At 43.9% G+C, this 22,440-nt stretch overlaps 1 long non-coding RNA gene across 1 annotated transcript; it reads left to right on the forward strand.

Moving 5' to 3' along the window:
• Positions 1-1,992: 1,992 nt before the first annotated feature.
• LOC130360862 (uncharacterized) lies at positions 1,993-19,173 on the forward strand. The gene is made up of 3 exons (XR_008890842.1): positions 1,993-2,076; positions 7,423-7,511; positions 19,037-19,173. It is a non-coding gene; the product is annotated as an uncharacterized LOC130360862 (long non-coding RNA).
• Positions 19,174-22,440: the final 3,267 nt, after the last annotated feature.

The following is a 22,440-nucleotide window of genomic DNA, read 5'->3' on the forward strand; positions in this document are numbered from 1 at the left end:
AATTACATTATGATATAGTGTGGGTCCATAGAGACCGGAGGATACTTTTTTTTTGACACAATCAAGGACTTTTTAATGGAAAAGATTTTTTTTTTTTTTTAGAATTATTTATATTTGTTATTATTATTATTTAACTTTTTTTCCTTTTTTTCCCCATTCCACTAGGAGAATCGATTTACTGTAATCCTCAACATACAATGGCCCCAACATACAACAGATTCAACATACCATGGTTTCTCAGCGAGGACAGTCGGGGGGCCCCCTTTCTGGATATCGTGTGGGTCCGTTAAGTCGGATCCCTTTTCCTGTGATCAGACTAGTGTTGGGCGTGAAAATTCGAATTTGGAATTTTTATCGTGAATATCGCAAATTCGCGAATATTGCAAATATGATCACTATATATTCGAAATTGTGAATATTCTTTTTTTGCGCATATGTGAATATTCGCATATGTAAATATTTGTATATTCCTTCTTTTCACTTGTGTGCCAATTAGAATGATGAAAATACAATTGTCAGAGGTTATCAACATGATCCCTAGCAACTAATAGTAAAGTTGCCCACCCCCTCACTGTTTTCTTCCTTGAATAAGCGAATATTCACATATCCGAATATGCGAACATTCACATATGCGAACATGCGAATATAATTATATGCGAAATTCGTGAATATAGGATGAATATTTGTCTATATATTCACGAAATATCTCGAATTCGAATATGGGCAATGCCACTCATCACTAGATCAGACAATTATCTGATAGGAGATAAGTTTAAAGTACTGGAATACCCCTTGCAGAACAGGACATGGTTTATCTGTACTATTTGTGTGCTTATTTTCCTTTATTGCTCATGTTTTCTTGGTTGGGTTGACATTTCAAGGACTAAAGTATCAATTACAGTTTATTTCCCTTTTTTTTTTGCATTGTTATCAGGGCCGCCATCAGGGGGGTACAGGCTCTGTGACCGTCCCCACTCACTGCCCGCAGGAAGTAGACCCCGTCCGGCCGGGTTAAGGGCCTGCCGCCGCTACTGAGGATACGGGACACTTGTCCCAGATCCCCAGCAGACATTGCTGCCTTGTCCTGTATGCGCGACACACGCACATGCAGTAGAAGGCATCCCCTCTGTGTGAGCCACATCTGCAGCTTACACAGAGGAGATGTGACCTCCACCCCACACAGCATGCAGTACAGGCGCCGATGATGTCACTCATCAGCGCCTGTACTGTGGAAGGGAGAAGACGCGGGCCCTGCTGCTGAGGAGATCGCTGCATGGGATATCAGGTGAGCATCACTTTTTTTTTTTACTCTGCCTATACCCATAGAGAAAGGGGAAGAAAGGGGGGTAACTCTGCCTTTACCTATAGGGAAAAGGGGGAGGGGGTAACTCTGCCTATACCTATAGGGAAAAGGGGGAGGGGAGTAACTCTGCCTATACCTATAGGGAAAGGGGAGGAAAGGGGGGTAGCTCTGCCTATACCTATAGGGAAGAAGGGGGTAACTTTGCCTATACCTATAGGGAAAGGGGAGGAAAGGGGGGTAACTCTGCCTATACCTATAGGGAAAAGGGAGGAAAGGGGGTAACTCTGCCTATACCTATAGGGAAAGGGGAGGAAAGGGGGGTAACTCTGCCTATAGCTATAGGGAAGTAGGGGGGGGAACTCTGCCTATACCTATAGGGAAAGGGGAGGAAAGGGGGTAACTCTGCCTATACCTAAGGGGAAAGGGGGGAGATAACTCTGCCTATACCCATGGGGAATGGGGGGGGACTCACTTTATACCTTGATGCCTAACTACTTACCTACATACCAGGCTATCTACCTATATACCCAGCTATCCAACTATGTACCTGGCCTTCATATATGGCTGCCTAACTACCTAGCTAGCCCCCTACCTACCTGGCTTGTCACCTACCTACATATCTGGCTTCCTGATCTACCTACCTAGTTACCTATTTACCTGGCTACCTACCTGTGAAATGTTTTTCCTGCAGATGTTAAGAGATCCACATGGCGGTCTTATCCGGACAGAGAGGAAAAGGAAAGAGGACGCTGCTGATCAGAAAATACGTAATTGTGAGTCCCAAAATGTAACTGTAATCACTTATATGGCATAGACATCCTGTGTACAGCTGATATCTACTGCCATATGGTCCTGTATATAGTCACTTATATTGTATACAGATCCTGTACAGTATACTGGTCTGTGTATAGTGGTTTTATTCAGTACAGTATGGCGCTATTATTCAGTTATTGTGTGGTTTTATATATTTGCTCCTTGTATACCAGTATTATTGGTCATGGAAATTTACCTATGTTAAAATGTTTCTTACATATATAAATTTTAGTTTATTGTGTGTGGGATTTGGTTGGAATAGGGGTGTGGAACAAGATTGATGAGCTGCAGAGCCTAGCAGGGGCCCTTGCCTTTTTTGGTCCCATAGGCCATAGCAGTGGATCCTGACCCCAGACTAGAGAAGGAGTGATTGGACCATGGAAACTGGCGATTACACAGATATACTGCCTGAAGCCGCATCCTATATATGGCTGGAGGCAGTATGTCTGTGGAGGGCCTACAGCAGTATATGAGGGCCCAGAGGGGAGGGGGGGTCATGAAATATATATGGGGGCACCAAGAGGGGGTCATTAAATATATTATGGGGGCACCGAGAGGGAGTCCTTAAATATATATATATGGCGGCACCAAGAGGGGGGGGTCAATAAATATATATGGGGGCACCAAGAGGGGGTCATTAAATATATATATGGAGGCACCGAGAGAGGGGTTCAATAAATATATATACGGGGGCACCAAGAGGGGGTCATTAACCCCTTAAGGACCCAGCCATTTTACACCTTAGGACCCGGCCATTTTTTGCACATCTGACCACTGTCAATTTAAACATTAATAATTCTGGGATGCTTTTAGTTATCATTCTGATTCCGAGATTGTTTTTTCGTGATATATTCTACTTTAACATAGTGGTAAAATTTTGTGGTAACTTGCATCTTTTCTTGGTGAAAAATCCCCAAATTTGATGAAAAATGTGAAAAGTTAGCCCTTTTCTAACTTTGAAGCTCTCTGCTTGTAAGGAAAATGGATATTCCAAATAAAAATAATTTTTTATCACATATACAATATGTCTACTTTATGTCTGCATCATAAAATTGACGTATTTTTACTTTTGGAAGAGATCAGAGGGCTTCAAAGTTCAGCAGCAATTTTCCAATTTTTCACAAAATTTTCAAACTCACTATTTTTCAGGGACCAGTTCAGGTTTCAAGTGGATTTGAAGGGTCTTCATCTTAGAAATACCCCACAAATGACCCCCCAACTGTACCCCTCAAAGTATTCAAAATGATATTCAGTAAGTGTTTTAACCCTTTAGGTGTTTCACAGGAATAGCAGCAAAGTGAAGGAGAAAATTCAGAATCTTAATTTTTTACACTCGCATGTTCTTGTAGACCCAATTTTTCAATTTTTACAAGGGGTAAAAGGAAAAAATATATACTTATATTTGTAGCCCAATTTCTTTCAAGTAAGCACATACCTCATATGTCTATGTAAATAGTTCGGCGGGCGCAGTAGAGGGCTCAGAAGCGAAGGAGTGACAAGGGGATTTTGGAGAGTACGTTTTTCTGAAATGGTTTTTGGGGGGCATGTCACATATAGGAAGCCCCTATAGTGCCAAAACAGCAAAAAAAAAACTACATGGCATACCATTTTGGAAACTAGACCCCTTGAGGAACGTAACAAGGAATTAAGTGAGCCTTAATACCCCACAGGGGTTTCACGACTTTTGCATATGTAAAAAAAAAAATTCACTAAAATGTGTGTTTCCCCCAAATTTCACATTTTTGCAAGGGTTAGTAGCAGAAAATACCCCCCAAAATTTGTAACCACATCTCCTCTGAGTATGGATGTACCCCATAAGTTGTCCTGAAGTGTACTACGGGCGAACTACAATGCTCAGAAGAGAAGGAGTCATATTTGGCTTTTTGAGAGCAAATTTTGGTCGGGGGGCATGTCGCATTTAGGAAGCCCCTATGGTGCTAGGACAGCAAAAAAAAACACATGGCATACCATTTTGGAAACTAGACCCCTTGAGGAACGTCACAAGGGGTACAGTGAGCATTTACCCCCCCCCCCCCCCCACTGGTGTCTGTCAGATCTTTGGAACAGTTGGCTCTACAAAATTTTTTATTTGCACAGCCCACTGTTCCAAAGAACTGTCAGACACCTGTGGGGTGTAAATTCTCACTGCACCCCTCATTACCTCGCTCCTATACTTCAGCACGGTCCTGGCTGTCTGTGACAACCAGGATCATGCAAAATTACCGGCCGGTCGGGTCCCAGAGACCCGATCAGCCCCGTATCGCCGCAGATCGCAGGGGCGATTTCCCTCGCGATTTGCGACGATCGCCGACATGGGGGGCCTACATGGACCCCCTCGGCGTTTGCCCTTGATGCCTGCTGAAGCATTTCAGCAGGCATCCGCTTCCGATCTCTGCCCGGCGCGCAGCAGCGACCGGAAACCGCCAGGACGTCCTGGGTCCTTAAAGCCCAGGGTGCCAGGACGTCCCCTGACATCCTGGGTACTTAAGGGGTTATATATATATATATATATATATATATGGGGGCACCAAGACAGGGTCATTAAATATATAGGGGGGCACAGAAGGGAGGGGGATTTACAAATATGTATGGGGGCACCAAGGGGGTCATTAACAATATATGGGGAAAAAGGGGGGGTTCTATAAATATATAGGGGGCACAGGGCGTGATGTAGCTTGTGAGTCAGTAAATGTAAGTGTAATCCCTTATAATGGCTGCAGAGCCCTTGCTTTTATCTACCTCTGTATGATCCGTATGAGGCAATATTGTTGAATTTTTAGGGAAGTTTCACAGTAACTAGATTAGGGTGTATTAGAATATAGCAGGGTGCAGTGCAGAAAAATACTGTGCAGCACAATGTCTTATTGCACTGCACTCTGCTTTAATCTAATTAGAAATATATAATTAGAAAATAAAATAAGATTAGGGACAGGCCCTGGGCGGATTTGGGGGGGTGGGCCACGTGGTTTAAGGGGGGGCCCAGGCCTTCAGTTGTGTAAGGGGCCCCAAAATTTCTGATGGCAGCCCTGATTGTTATAGCCCCCATAGGGGACTATAACACTGCACACACTGATCTCTTACACTGTTCACTGCCATGTATTAACATGGCATTTATCAGTGTTATCGCAGGCACGGAGCAGTCATTCGGAGATCGGACACACAGGAGGCAGTTAGGGATCCTCCTGGTGTCCTGCAAGCTGTTCGGGATGCCACGATTTCACCGCGGCGGTCCCGAACAGCCAGGCTGAGCTGCTGGGATGCTTTCAGTTTCACTTTAGACGTGATGGTCAACTTTGATCGCCGCCTTCTGAAGGGTTAATACCGGGCATCACCACGATCGGTGATGTCCAGTATTTGCGGCGGGTCCCGGCCATTCATGGCTGCCGTTACCGACCCGATATGATGAACGGTTACGCGGAGCCAGCGCAGGACGTATATGTCCTGTGTCGTTAAGGAATTAAGGACCGGACCATCTTTTGTTTTTCTTCATTTTTTTCTCCATAACGCTTGAAATTTTCCACCTACAGACCCATATGAGGGCTTTTTTTTGTGCCACCAATTTTACTTTGTAATGACATCAATCATTTTACCACAAAATCTACAGCAAAACCAGAAAAAAATTATTGTGGGGCAATATTGAAAAAAACCCCACCATTTTGTAACTTTTGGGGGATTCCGATTATACACAGTGCACTTTTTTCGGTAAACATGACACCTTATCTTTATTCTGGAAGTCCATACGGTCACAAGGTTTTATTTTATTTTACTTCTAAAAAACTTTTTAATCACATGCACCAAAATTAGTATGTTTAAAATTTGGTCAATTTTGGGGGCTTCCTTTTCTACGCAGTGCATTTGTCTGTAAAAATGAAACCTTGTCTTTATTCTGTGGGCCATACAATTAAATTAATACTCTACTTATATAGGTTTGATTTTGTTTTACTTCTAAAAAAAATCATAAATACATTAACGAAAATTTTTACTTTTAAAAATGTCCTCTTCTGACCCCTATAACTTTTTATTTTTCCGTATACACGGCGGATGTATGAGGGCTAATTTTTCGTGCCGTGATCTGAAGTTTTTATCGGTACCATTTTTGTTTTGATCAGACTTTTTGATCTCTTTTAATTCATTTTTTTATGGTATAAAAAGTGACCAAAAATACACTATTTTGGACTTTGGAATTTTTTTTGCGTACACCATTGACCGTACAGTTTAATTAATTATATATTTTAATAGTTCGGAAATTTACGCACATGGCAATACCACATAAGTTTATATTTATTTTTATTTACATATTTCTTTTTTTTATGGGAAAAAAGGGGGTTATTCAAACTTTTATTAGGGAAGGGGTTAAATTACATTTAGTAACTTTTTTTTACACTTTTTTTTAGCAATGTTATAGCCCCCTACCTGATCGGGACACCGTGGTTTCACCACAGTGGTCTCGATCAGCCTGACTGAGCAGCAGGGAATGCTTTTTTTTTCACTTTAGACTTGGCAATCAACTTTGATCACCACGTCTGAAGGGTTAATAATGGACATCACTGTGAGCCCCCGGGACTGACCCGATATAAGGCGGGGGGACCACGGTATGCCCTGCGTCCTTGAGAGGTTAAATCACACCATTTTTTTGCCCCCATAGGGGACTATTACATGCAATCTTCGGATTGTATACACTGTTCAATGCTATGCCATAGCATAGCATTGATCAGTGTTATCGGCGCTCTGCTGCTCCAGCCTGGATCTCAAGCATGGAGCAGCAGAGTGCCGATCGGACTGAGATGGAGGCAGGTAGGGACCTGCGATTTCACTGTGGCGGTCCCGAACAGCCCAACTGAGCTGCCAGGAATAGTCTACTTTTGTTTTAGACGCAGCCATCAACATTGATCGCCGCGGTCAGTGATGTCCGCCATTAAACACAGGTCCTGGCGGCTGATAATCGCCAGGATCACCCCGCTATGATGCAGGGTCAGCCTATGACCCCACGTTATAGCATGGCAGTGGGACCAGGGCGTACAGGTACGCCCTTTGTCCTTAAGGTGATAATGATGATGAATGTTTGTTTTCCAATAAAGAAATAGTTTTTTCTACTTTAGTAATTAGCCTCTATTTTTGAAAAGAGTAGTTTATGTGGCCCATTGCAGCATTTCAGCATTTATACATAGCCGGTGCTTTGTGTATTAATAGATAGATATAATTATATAAAAACAATGAACATATAACCTGTCATTAGGCACCATAACATATATAAATTTTTTTGCAATGTTAAGGCTCAACAAAAACTTTCTATTTACCGACTGCAGGACACTAAGCAAAGGTGGAGCTCAAAGTGAACTTGGAGCCACAAACGCCATTTCTGTTTTCAATGTAAACAGCTACATAAATCTGCACTGTGAGTAATTTCTTAATATATCTTTATGGGGCCAGCGCTCATCTTTTTTTCTTTTTCTTTTTTTTATAAAGAATTTCATATCTGTAAAAAATAAATAAATAAAATAAAAAAAGTATATATATATACATATATATATGTATATACATATATATATATATATATATATATATATATATATACTTTTTTTTTTTTTACAGATATGAAATTCTTTATAAAAAAAAAGCAGTCTGTGTACTGAGTTTACACTAAACTTAGAGATAAGGGTTTTTTACATTTTTGATGAAAAAAAAAAAATATATATATATATATATACATATATATATAAATATATATATATATATATATATATATATATATATATATATGTGTATATATATATATATATATATATATATATATTATTTTTATTTATTTTTTTCCCCACCGAAAATGTAAAAAACCCTTATCTCTAAGTTTAGTGTAAACTCAGTACACAGACTGCTCCAATGTCTCCCAACCAGGGTGCCTCCAGCTGTTGCAAAACTACAACTCCCAGCATGCCTGGACAGCCAAGGCTGTCTGGCCATGCTAAGTGTTGTAGTTTTGCAACAGCTGGAGGCACCCTGGTTAGGAAACACTTGGCTATTCACTTGTCATCCCATGGTTAGCAGCTGGGAATGCACATTACAGTACCCCACAAGCTATAGAATATTCACTTATTTCACTGTCTTTATTATACTTGGGCAATTACGCACCTCCCGGCCAAACCACAATGTTTAGAAAGCCGCACACATCTTGCCATCCGAGATAAAAGGAGGAAGTAATGGTCTGACTGTGGTTTACAAAGCAACACGTTTTCATTGTAGGAAAATACTTTCTATTATACTTTCAGATTAACTTTTGTATTAGTTTTGGACCCGACTGCGGCGCAGACGAGGGTAAAATAATGTAATTATTATCTCACACAATCATATTTATTTAGTTTCACTAAATTGTTATGAAAGCTTCATATTTTTTATGTTTATTCAGCTTTTTTGGAGGATAAGTATTGAAGGAGATGATGACATCATTCGTGGTGAGCGCAGTGTCCGCATCTGCGTACCTGATACTTTCAGACGCGGATCTCCATCTCCATCTTCTAATTTTCTTATATTTACTGCCTAATTTCCAAGAATACTATTTACATTATATATGTGACATAAGACTACGCCTCATGTCGTATTTAGGCTAAGTTCACACTGCCGTTGTGCTCCGATTCATTCTGACACCGCCGGGTCCCATTGACTGGAATGTGATCCGTCAGGTGTCTGGTATTTTATTTCTCTGCTCAACTCCCGTCCTTCTGACTAACTGCCAGGCGGAGATCCTTTTACCGGGGCACAGCGACAGTGTGAATAAGCCTTTTGTCTCTAACTTCTGTTTGTATGTACTTAGATGATAGCATAAGGTGATCCAAGGTGAACACCATTTTGTTGCTTTCTTTTCTTTTTAGCGCACACAGATTCTGTAGTGCTGTACACTCAAATTGGTCCCTGTCCCCATTGGGGCACACAATCTAAACCAGGGGTCTCAAACTCACGGGCTATTTGCGGCCCTCAAAATGAAATTTTGCGGCCCGCACCAGGGATCTGGATTTGTATCGTCCGATGCCCGGGACATGCAGTTCGGGGCGCCAGGCACGTGATTTCTTCAGGTATTTAGCCCTGCTTCAGACAACCAGAGCTAAATGCCGGAAGACTTCAAACACTTTGACAAACACTTCTACATGGGACCCGATGCACATATGATGGGGTAACCAGTCTTGCCCCTTCACTAAACTGCTCCTTACATCTGCCTGTGGGGACTTCCTGGCGGATGTGCGTGCGGTGAATGATGTCATTGCAAGCGCCGCGCAGTGATGTCGACGTCCAGGAAGTCTCCGCAGGCAGATGTAAGTAGTGCTATCCAGGTGGTGAATCTGTGCTAAGGCTACCTAATGTGGGGAATCTGTGCTACGGTTACCTAATGTGGGGAATCTGTGCTACAGCTACCTAATGTGGGGAATCTGTGCTACGGCTACCTAATGTGGGGAAACTGTGCTGCGCTACCTAATGTGGGGAAACTGTGCTAAGGCTACCTAATGTGGGGAAACTGTTCTGCGCTACCTAAGGTGGGGAATCTGTGCTACGGCTACCTAATGTGGGGAATCTGTGCTATGGCTACCTAATGTGACTAATCTGAGCTACGGCTACATAATGTGGGGAATCTGTGCTACGGCTACCTAATGTGGGGAATCCGTGCTATAGCAACCTAATGTGAAGAAACTGTACTGCGCTACCTGATGTGGAGAAAATGTGCTATGGCTACCTAATGTGGAGAAACTGTGCTGCACTACCTAATGTGGGGTGCTGTGTTGCACTACCTAATGTGGGGAATCTGTGCTACGGCTACCTAATGTGGGGCAACTGTGCTGCGCTACCTAATGTGGGGAATCTGTGTTGCGCTACCTAACGCGAGGAAACTGTGATATGGCTACCTAATGTGGGGAAACTGTGCTGCGCTACCTAATGTGGGGAAACTGTGCTATGGCTACCTAATGGTGGGAAACTGTGCTGCGCTACCTAATGTGGGGAATCTATGCTACGGCTACCTAATGTGGGGAATCTGTGCTATGGCTACCTAATGTGGGGAATCTGTGCTACGGCTACCTAATGTGGGGAAACTGTGCTGCGCTACCTAATGTGGGGAAACTATACTGCGCTACCTAATGTGGAGAAAATGTGCTATGGCTACCTAATGTGGAGAAACTGTGCTGCGCTACCTAATGTGGAGAGCTGTGTTGCACTACCTAATGTGGGTAATCTGAGCTACGGCTGCCTAATGTGGGGAATCTGTGCTACGGCTACCTAATGTGGGGAGTCTGTGCTACGCTATCTAATGTGGGAAACTGCTGCGCTACCTAATGTGAGGAACTGTGTTGCGCTACCTAATCTGGGGAATCTGTGCTACGGCTACCTAATGTGGGGAAACTGTGCTGCGCTACCTAATGTGGGGAAACTTTGCTATGGCTACCTAATGTGGGGAATCTGTGCTACGGTTTCTTAATGTGGGGAATCTGTGCTACAGCCACCTAATGTGGGGAGTCTGTGCTACGGCTACCTAATGTGGGAAAACTGTGCTGCGCTACCTAATGTGGGGAAACTGTGCTAAGGCTACCTAATGTGGGGAATCTGTTCTGCGCTACCTAAGGTGGGGAATCTGTGCTACGGCTACCTAATGTGGGGAATCTGTGCTATGGCTACCTTATGTGGTTAATCTGAGCTACGGCTACCTAATGTGGGGAATCTGTGCTACTGCTACTTAATGTGGGGAATCTGTGCTACAGCTACCTAATGTGAAGAAACTGTACTGCGCTACCTAATCTGGAGAAAATGTGCTATGGCTACCTAATGTGGAGAAACTGTGTTGCGCTACCTAATGTGGGCAGCTGTGTTGCACTACCTAATGTGGGGAATCTGTGCTACGGCTACCTAATGTGGGGAATCTGTGCTACGTCTACCTAGTGTGGGGAATCTGTGCTACGGCTACCTAATGTGGGGAAACTGTGCTGCACTACCTAATATGGAGAACTGTGTTGCGCTACCTAATTTGGGGAAACTGTGCTACGGCTACCTAATGTGAGGAAACTGTGCTGCGCTACCTAATCTGGGGAAACTGTACTATGGCTACCTAATGTGGGGAAACTGTGCTGCGCTACCTAATGTGGGGAATCTCTGCTATGGCTACCTAATGTGGGGAATCTGTGCTATGGCTACCTAATGTGGGGAATCTGTGTTACAGCTACCTAATGTGGGGAAACTGTGCTGCGCTACCTAATGTGGGGAAACTATACTGCGCTACCTAAGTTGGAGAAAATGTGCTATGGCTACCTAATGTGGAGAAACTGTGCTGCGCTACCTAATGTGGGGAGCTGTGTTGCACTACCTAATGTGGGGAATATGTGCTACGGCTACCTAATGTGGGGAAACTGTACTGAGCTACCTAATGTGGGGAAACTTTTCTATGGCTACCTAATGTGGGGAAACAGTGCTATGCTACCTAATGTGGGGAATCTGTGCTACGGCTACCTAATTTTGGGAATCTGTGCTATGGCTACCTAATGTGGGGAAACTGTTCTAAGGCTACCTAATGTGGGGAATCTGTGCTATGGCTACCTAATGTGGGGAATCTGCTCTATGGCTACCTAATGTGGGGAATCTGTGCTACGGCTATATAATGTGGGGAATCTGTGCTACAGCTACCTAATGTGGGGAATCTGTGCTACGGCTACCTAATGTGGGGAATCTGTGCTATGGCTACCTAATGTGGGGAAACTGTACTGCGCTACCTAATGTGGAGAAAATATGATATGGCTACCAAATGTGGGGAAACTGTGCTGCCCTACCTAATGTGGGGAATCTGTGCTACGGCTACCTAATGTGGGGAATCTGTGCTACGGCTACCTAATCTGGGGAATCTGTGCTACGGCTACCTAATGTGGGGAATCTGTGCTATGGCTACCTAATGTGGGGAATCTGTGCTATGGCTACCTAATGTGGGGAAACTGTACTGCGCTACCTAATGTGGAGAAAATATGATATGGCTACCAAATGTGGGGAAACTGTGCTGCGCTACCTAATGTGGGGAATCTGTGCTACGGCTACCTAATGTGGGGAATCTGTGCTATGGCTACCTAATGTGGGGAAACTGTGCTGCGCTACCTAATGTGGGGAATCTGTGCTATGGCTACCTAACGTGGGGAATATGTGCTATGGCTACCTAATGTGGGGAAACTGTACTGCGCTACCTAATGTGGAGAAACTGTGCTATGGCTACCTAATGGAGAGAAACTGTCCTGCGCTACCTATTGTGGGGATCTGTGTTGCACTACCTAATGTGGGGAATCTGTGCTATGGCTACCTAATGTGGGGAATCTGTGCTATGGTTACCTAATGTGGGGAAACTGTGCTATGGCTACCTAATGGAGAGAAATTGTCCTGCGCGACCTAATGTGGGGATCTGTGTTGCACTACCTAATGTGGGGAATCTGTGCTACGGCTACCTAATGTGGGGAATCTGTGCTATGGCTACCTAATGTGGGGAAACTGTGCTGCGCTACCTAATGTGGGGAAACTGTGCTATGGCTACCTAATGTGGGGAAACTGTGCTGCGCTACCTAATGTGGGGAATCTGTGCTACGGCTACCTAATGTGGGGAATCTGTGCTACGGCTACCTAATCTGGGGAATCTGTGCTACGGCTACCTAATGTGGAGAAACTGTGCTGCGCTACCTAATGTGGGGAAACTGTGCTATGGCTACCTAATGTGGGGAAACTGTGCTGCGCTACCTAATGTGGGGAATCTGTGCTATGGCTACCTAACGCGAGGAATATGTGCTATGGCTACCTAATGTGGGGAAACTGTACTGCGCTACCTAATGTGGAGAAAATGTGCTATGGCTACCTAATGGAGAGAAACTGTCCTGCGCTACCTATTGTGGGGATCTGTGTTGCACTACCTAATGTGGGGAATCTGTGCTATGGCTACCTAATGTGGGGAATCTGTGCTATGGCTACCTAATGTGGGGATACTGTGCTGCACTACTTAATGTGGGAGAACTGTGCTAAGGCTACCTAATGTGGGGAAACTGTGCTAAGGCTACCTAATGTGGAGAATCTGTGCTACGGCTACCTAATGTGGGGAATCTGTGCTACAGCTATCTAATGTGGGGAATCTGTGCTACGGCTACCTAATGTGGGGAAACTGTACTGCACTACCTAATGTGGAGAAAATGTGCTATGGCTATCTAATGTGGGGAAACTGTGCTGCGCTACCTAATGTGGGGAGCTGTGTTGCACTACCTAATGTGGGGAATCTGTGCTACGGCTACCTAATGTGGGGAATCTGTGCTATGGCTACCTAATGTGGGGAAACTGTACTGTGCTACCTAATGTGGAGAAAATGTGCTATGGCTATCTAATGTGGGGAAACTGTGCTGCGCTACCTAATGTGGGGAGCTGTGTTGCACTACCTAATATGGGGAATCTGTGCTACGCCTACCTAATGTGGGGAATATGTGCTACGGCTACCTAATGTGGGGAATCTGTGCTACGGTTAACTAAACTGGGGAATCTGTGCTACGGCTACCTAATGTGGGGAAACTGTGCTGCGCTACCTAATGTGGGGAAACTGTGCTATGGCTACCTAATGTGGGGAAACTATGCTGCGCTACCTAATGTGGGGAATCTGTGCTATGGCTACCTAACGTGTGGAATCTATGCTAAGGCTACCTAATGTGGGGAATATGTGCTACGGCTACCTAATGTGGGGAAACTGTGCTATGGCTACCTAATGTGGGGATACTGTGCTGCACTACTTAATGTGGGAGAACTGTGCTACGGCTACCTAATGTGGGGAATCTGTGCTATGGCTATCTAATGTGGGGGAAATGTGCTGCGCTACCTAATGTGGGGAGCTGTGTTGCCCTACCTAATGTGGGGAATCCGTGGTGTGCTACCTAATGTGGGGAAACTGTGCTATGGCTACCTAATGTGGGGAAACTGTGCTGCGCTATCTAATGTGGGGAATCTGTGCTACGGCTACCTAATGTGGGGAATCTGTGCTATGGCTACCTAATGTGGGGAAACTGTGCTGCGCTACCTAATGTGGGGAATCTGTGCTATGGCTACCTAACGCGGGGAATATGTGCTATGGCTACCTAATGTGGGGAAACTGTACTGCGCTACCTAAGGTGGAGAAAATGTGCTATGGCTACCTAATGGAGAGAAACTGTCCTGCGCTACCTATTGTGGGGATCTGTGTTGCACTACCTAATGTGGGGAATCTGTGCTATGGTTACCTAATGTGGGGAATCTGTGCTATGGCTACCTAATGTGGGGAAACTGTGCTATGGCTACCTAATGGAGAGAAACTGTCCTGCGCGACCTAATGTGGGGATCTGTGTTGCACTACCTAATGTGGGGAATCTGTGCTACGGCTACCTAATGTTGGGAATCGGTGCTATGGCTACCTAATGTGGGGAATCCGTGCTGTGCTACCTAATGTGGGGAAACTGTGCTATGGCTACCTAATGTGGGGAAACTGTGCTGCGCTACCTAATGTGGGGAATCTGTGCTACGGCTACCTAATGTGGGGAATCTGTGCTATGGCTACCTAATGTGGGGAAACTGTGCTGCGCTACCTAATGTGGGGAATCTGTGCTATGGCTACCTAACGCGGGGAATATGTGCTATGGCTACCTAATGTGGGGAAACTGTACTGCGCTACCTAATAAGGAGAAAATGTGCTATGGCTACCTAATGGAGAGAAACTGTCCTGCGCTACCTATTGTGGGGATCTGTGTTGCACTACCTAATGTGGGGAATCTGTGCTATGGTTACCTAATGTGGGGAATCTGTGCTATGGCTACCTAATGTGGGGAAACTGTGCTATGGCTACCTAATGGAGAGAAACTGTCCTGCGCGACCTAATGTGGGGATCTGTGTTGCACTACCTAATGTGGGGAATCTGTGCTACGGCTACCTAATGTGGGGAATCTGTGCTATGGCTACCTAATGTGGGGAAACTGTGCTGCGCTACCTAATGTGGGGAACTGTGCTATGGCTACCTAATGTGGGGAAACTGTGCTGTGCTACCTAATGTGGGGAATCTGTGCTACGGCTACCTAATGTTGGGAATCGGTGCTATGGCTACCTAATGTGGGGAAACTGTACTGCGCTACCTAATGTGGAGAAAATGTGCTATGGCTACCTAATGTGGAGGAACTGTGCTGCGCTACTTAATGTGGGGTGCTGCGTTGCACTACCTAATGTGGGGAATCTGTGCTATGGCAACCTAATGTGGGGAATCTGTGCTATGGCAACCTAATGTGGGGAATCTGTGCTACACTACCTAATGTGGGGAAACTGTGCTGCGCTACCTAATGTGAGGAACTGTGTTGCTCTCCCTAATCTGGGGAATCTGTGCTACGGCTACCTAATGTGGGGAAACTGTGCTGCGCTACCTAATGTGGGGAAACTTTTCTATGGCTACCTAATGTGGGGAAACAGTGCTATGCTACCTAATGTGGGGAATCTGTGCTACGGCTACCTAATTTTGGGAATCTGTGCTATGGCTACCTAATGTGGGGAAACTGTTCTAAGGCTACCTAATGTGGGGAATCTGTGCTATGGCTACCTAATGTGGGGAATCTGCTCTATGGCTACCTAATGTGGGGAATCTGTGCTACGGCTATATAATGTGGGGAATCTGTGCTACAGCTACCTAATGTGGGGAATCTGTGCTACGGCTACCTAATGTGGGGAATCTGTGCTATGGCTAACTAATGTGGGGAAACTGTACTGCGCTACCTAATGTGGAGAAAATATGATATGGCTACCAAATGTGGGGAGACTGTGCTGCGCTACCTAATGTGGGGAATCTGTGCTACGGCTACCTAATGTGGGGAATCTGTGCTACGGCTACCTAATCTGGGGAATCTGTGCTACGGCTACCTAATGTGGAGAATCTGTGCTGCGCTACCTAATGTGGGGAAACTGTGCTATGGCTACCTAACGTGGGGAAACTATGCTGCGCTACCTAATGTGGAGAAAATGTGCTATGGCTACCTAATGTGGAGAAACTGTGCTGCGCTACCTAATGTGGGGAATCTGTGCTACGGCTGCCTAATGTGGGGAATCTGTGCTACACTACCTAATGTGGGGAAACTGTGCTGCGCTACCTAATGTGAGGAACTGTGTTGCGCTACCTAATCTGGGGAATCTGTGCTACGGCTACCTAATGTGGGGAAACTGTTCTGTGCTACCCAATGTGGGGAAACTTTTCTATGGCTACCTAATGTGGGGAAACAGTGCTGTGCTACCTAATGTGGGGAATCTGTGCTACGGCTACCTAATGTAGGGAGTTTGTTTGAGACCCCTGATCTAAACCTCTCAGTAGCCAGAGGAAACCCACGCAAACATGGAGAGAACATACAATTTCTATGCAGATGGTGTCCTTGGTGGGATTTGAACCAAGGACCCAAGTGCTGCAAGGAAACAGTGCTAACCAATGAGCCAAAAATTATTTCACAAGATATCTTTACAGCAATTTAGAGATCCAAATTCCTTCCATAGATATTGATGTTAAAATGATACAATTCTAGTTATCTTCTTCCAACAGTAGGGTGAGTTTTAAAGAATAAAGGGTATTTCCATCTCATAATGTAATGCTATCTTTCTTTGTTTATTTATTTGTTTATTTAGTTATTTTTTTTTTTTATACCTAGGATTGCAGGATTGAATCTAGCCCCAACCTCTGTGCCATGGCTATCTAATGTGGGGAAACTGTGCTGCGCTACCTAATGTGGGGAGCTGTGTTGCACTACCTAATGTGGGGAATCTGTGCTACGGCTACCTAATGTGGGGAATCTGTGCTATGGCTACCTAATGTGGGGAAACTGTGCTATGGCTACCTAATGGAGAGAAACTGTCCTGCGTGACCTAATGTGGGGATCTGTGTTGCACTACCTAATGTGGGGAATCTGTGCTACGGCTACCTAATGTGGGGAATCTGTGCTATGGCTACCTAATGTGGGGAAACTGTGCTGCGCTACCTAATGTTGGGAATCGGTGCTATGGCTACCTAATGTGGGGAAACTGTACTGCGCTACCTAATGTGGAGAAAATGTGCTATGGCTACCTAATGTGGAGGAACTGTGCTGCGCTACTTAATGTGGGGTGCTGCGTTGCACTACCTAATGTGGGGAATCTGTGCTACGGCAACCTAATGTGGGGAATCTGTGCTATGGCAACCTAATGTGGGGAATCTGTGCTACGGCTACCTAATGTTGGGAATCTGTGCTATGGCTACCTAATGTGGGGAAACTGTGCTGCGCTACCTAATGTTGGGAATCGGTGCTATGGCTACCTAATGTGGGGAAACTGTACTGCGCTACCTAATGTGGAGAAAATGTGCTATGGCTACCTAATGTGGAGGAACTGTGCTGCGCTACTTAATGTGGGGTGCTGCGTTGCACTACCTAATGTGGGGAATCTGTGCTACGGCAACCTAATGTGGGGAATCTGTGCTATGGCAACCTAATGTGGGGAATCTGTGCTACACTACCTAATGTGGGGAAACTGTGCTGCGCTACCTAATGTGAGGAACTGTGTTGCGCTCCCTAATCTGGGGAATCTGTGCTACGGCTACCTAATGTGGGGAAACTGTGCTGCGCTACCTAATGTGGGGAAACTTTTCTATGGCTACCTAATGTGGGGAAACAGTGCTATGCTACCTAATGTGGGGAATCTGTGCTACGGCTACCTAATTTTGGGAATCTGTGCTATGGCTACCTAATGTGGGGAAACTGTTCTAAGGCTACCTAATGTGGGGAATCTGTGCTATGGCTACCTAATGTGGGGAATCTGCTCTATGGCTACCTAATGTGGGGAATCTGTGCTACGGCTATATAATGTGGGGAATCTGTGCTACAGCTACCTAATGTGGGGAATCTGTGCTACGGCTACCTAATGTGGGGAATCTGTGCTATGGCTACCTAATGTGGGGAAACTGTACTGCGCTACCTAATGTGGAGAAAATATGATATGGCTACCAAATGTGGGGAAACTGTGCTGCGCTACCTAATGTGGGGAATCTGTGCTACGGCTACCTAATGTGGGGAATCTGTGCTACGGCTACCTAATCTGGGGAATCTGTGCTACGGCTACCTAATGTGGAGAAACTGTGCTGCGCTACCTAATGTGGGGAAACTGTGCTATGGCTACCTAACGTGGGGAAACTATGCTGCGCTACCTAATGTGGAGAAAATGTGCTATGGCTACTTAATGTGGAGAAACTGTGCTGCGCTACCTAATGTGGGGAGCTGTGCTGCACTACCTAATGTGGGGAATCTGTGCTACGGCTGCCTAATGTGGGGAATCTGTGCTACACTACCTAATGTGGGGAAACTGTGCTGCGCTACCTAATGTGAGGAACTGTGTTGCGCTACCTAATCTGGGGAATCTGTGCTACGGCTACCTAATGTGGGGAAACTGTTCTGTGCTACCTAATGTGGGGAAACTTTTCTATGGCTACCTAATGTGGGGAAACAGTGCTGTGCTACCTAATGTGGGGAATCTGTGCTACGGCTACCTAATGTAGGGAGTTTGTTTGAGACCCCTGATCTAAACCTCTCAGTAGCCAGAGGAAACCCACGCAAACATGGAGAGAACATACAAACTCTATGCAGATGGTGTCCTTGGTGGGATTTGAACCAAGGACCCAAGTGCTGCAAGGAAACAGTGCTAACCAATGAGCCAAAAATTATTTCACAAGATATCTTTACAGCAGTTTAGAGATCCAAATTCCTTCCATAGATATTGATGTTAAAATGATACAATTCTAGTTATCTTCTTCCAACAGTAGGGTGAGTTTTAAAGAATAAAGGGTATTTCCATCTCATAATGTAATGCTATCTTTCTTTGTTTATTTATTTGTTTATTTAGTTATGGTTTTTTTTTTATACCTAGGATTGCAGGATTGAATCTAGCCCCAACCTCTGTGCCAACCTACTTGGACTATCCACCCCAACTGGGCGACAGTCCCTATACTGAACTAAGTACAGGGGCTTCAAGAAGTGTTACACAGTCAAAGTCAATAAAAAAGGTTTAACCCCTTAAGGACCCAGGCCTTTTCTGTTTTTTCATTTTCCATTTTTCCTCCTTAACTTTAAAAAATCATAACTCTTTAAAATGTTCACCTAAAATTCTTTATGATGGCTTATTTTTTGCGTCACTAATTGTACGTTGTAAAGAAATTAGTGATTTTACCCAAAAATCTACGGTGAAACGGGAAAAAAAATCAATGTGCGATAAAATTGATGAAAAAACACCATTTTGTAAGTTTTGGGGGGCTTCCGTTTTTACGCAGTACATTTTTCGGCAAAAATGATACCTTATCTTTATTCTGTAGGTCCATATGGTTAAAATGATACCCTACTTGTATAGGCTTGATTTTGTATCACTTCAGAAAAAAATCATGAATACATGCAGGAAAATTTATACGTTTAAAATGGTCAACTTTTTTATTTTTCCATGTTCAGGGGGCTATGAGGGCTCATTTTTTGCACCGTGATCTGATGTTTTTAGCGGTACCATTTTTGTTCTGATCAGACTTTTTGATCACTTTTTATTAACTTTTTTGTGGTATAAAAAGTGATCAAAAATGCACTATTTTGGACTTTTGAATTTTTTTGCGCGTACGCCATTGAACGTGCGGTTTAAAAAGCGGCATATTTTTTATAATTCGGACATTTCCGCAAGCGGCGATACCACATATGTTTATTTTTATTTTTATTTAAACTGTGTTTTTTTTATTCTTGGAAATGCCGGGTGATTCAAACTTTTATTAGGGGAAGGGATAATTGAAAGGGTTAATGATTTTTTTTTACACTTTTCTTATGCAATATTATAGCTCCTATAGGGGGGGCTATAACATTGCATTAACTGATCTTTAACACTAATTGATTCATCTCCATAGGAATGGATCAATCAGTGTTTTCGGCGATTGAATGCTCAAGCCTGGATCTCAGGCTTGAAGCATTCAATCAGCGATTGGACTGCCGGAAGGAAGGTAAGAGACCCTCCTGTGCTACAGCTGTTCGGGATGCCGCGATTATACCGCGGCGATCCCGAACAGCTCCCTGAGCTAATCGGCACTTTTTACTTTCACTTTTAGTCGCGTGGCTCAGCTTTGAGCGTGGTGCCGCGCGCTATTAGAGGCGGGTCCCGGCTTCACTATGACGCCGGAACCGCCGTGATATGATGCGGGGTCACCGTGTGACCCCGCGTTATATCCCAGGACCGGGACCCAGGACGTACTCATATGTCCTGGGTCCTTAAAAGGTTAAATCAAAAGGTAACAGTAACAATCCTGTGGATCAAAACCAAGAAGGCAGCATAGTACAAAATCAGAGACAACACAGGACATGCAAGGGTCAAACTTAGAGAGTAGCAAAACACCATGTCGGCAGATAGGATAAAAGCCAGGGAGCAAGCAAAAGGTCAGGCCACAGGAAGTCAGAACAGTATGAGAACAAAGGGAACAGGGATGCTGGTGATGGGGCTAAATACAATCACAGGCATGGGACTGAGCAGTAGATTAGTTTAAATCTCCCACCGCTGGGAAGTGTGAGTGTCAGTGCAGCAGCTGATTGGCCTGGTGCTCGAACCTCCTGATAGACCAGCATGTTACCCAATGGCAAACATCAGGACAGCGAGGGAAGCAGCCAGATGTGCTGAGAAAAGAAGAGAGACAGTGCTGGAGCCAAGCAGGGTACGTATGTAACATGCAACAAGGGGATTCACCTTTGCCTCCAATGTAAAGATAGGTGGGTGTCCCAGAGGTAAGATCCACATCAATCAATGTGGATGCAAAAAAACAATGCTGATTAGGCCTTAGGAGAAAAGAAACCTAAAATCTGCAATTCCCAATCACACAGGTAAAAGTCAAGCTTGGCAGTAAGCTCAAAGCTAAGTGCAAGCAACTACAAGTCCCAGCAAGTCAATAGGCTTCCCAGGGTCACTTTGCACATCCCCTGCACACAAATTGCCCCAGCTCATGGCCCAGAAAAGTTAAACCTTGAAACATGGAAGTTAATGTGACCCCGGCGTCACAAACTGTGTATTACATCATTCACCCCATAGACACCCCATAAATAATTGTATTTTACAGAAATTGAAGATCATCACTTAATAACCCTTTTCATGTAAAATTTTAAGAAAAATTAAGTACTTAAAATTCTACCTAATATCCTTCAATTTAAAAAAATAAACATGGCAGGTTGTGTCTTTATATATAACCAATGTGATACATGACAGATTCTCACTTGTCACTGTTCTCTACTGGTTTGAAAAAACGTTACCCGTAACTTGGCGTCGGAGTCATTATTGCCCCTGTTCCTAGCCCAGGATCCAGCGGTATACCTTCGGGTGGTATCGAGGATAAACCACGCCCTGGCGTCACGAATACAAGGGCTTAATGCCATCTGCCCCTAGGGTAACAACATCTGCCCTCATCACACGCTGCTACCATACTGTGCTAGGGCAACAAAAGATTGCATGTAATAGATCCCTATAGTGACTAAAAAAGAGGGAAACATTTTTAAAAATAAGGTTCATACATGTGAATCATCCCACTTTTCCCATTTTATAAAAAAACAGTGTAAAAAAAGGGGGTATTGCCGTGTCCGTACTGTCCAAACTATTAAAATAAACCGTTAATTAAACCACCAGGTCAATGGTTTAAAGTAAAATAAATATAAAGACCAGAATTGCTGATTTTTGGTCACTTCATATAGCAGAAAAAAAATAATAAGTGATCAAAAAGTCCCATCAAAACAAAAATGGTATCTAGAAAAACTACAGACCACAGCGCAAAAAAATGAGCCCTTATACATCCACGTATATTGGAAAACAAAAAAGTTATAGGGGTTTGGTAAGATAACAATTTGAAGCATACAAATTTTCTAACAAAAAAGTTATAATTTTTTTAAAGTAGTCAAATAAAAACAAACCTACATTAATTGGGTATCAATAATAATACCCAATTGTTAAATATGTTAAAATATGTTACGCCTCAAAGTTGCAAATTTATATATATATATATATATATATATATATATATATATATATAGGTTTTTTTTTGTCCCACAAATTTCATTTTATTTTTTCACTGTAGATTTTATGCTAAAATGAGGTTGTTGCCACAAAAAAAAAAAAAAAATCCTCGTATGGGTCTGTAGGAGGAAAACTGAAAGCGCTAAGGCGAGAAGGAAAGAAACGAAAAAGCCAAAATAAAAAATCTCTGCATCCTTAACCCCTTAAGGACTCAGGGTTTTTCCGTTTTGCACTTTTGTTTTTTCCTCCTTACCTTT

This window comes from Hyla sarda, chromosome 3 (assembly GCF_029499605.1).
Source record: "Hyla sarda isolate aHylSar1 chromosome 3, aHylSar1.hap1, whole genome shotgun sequence".
In the NCBI taxonomy this organism is placed as follows: Eukaryota; Metazoa; Chordata; class Amphibia; order Anura; family Hylidae; genus Hyla; species Hyla sarda.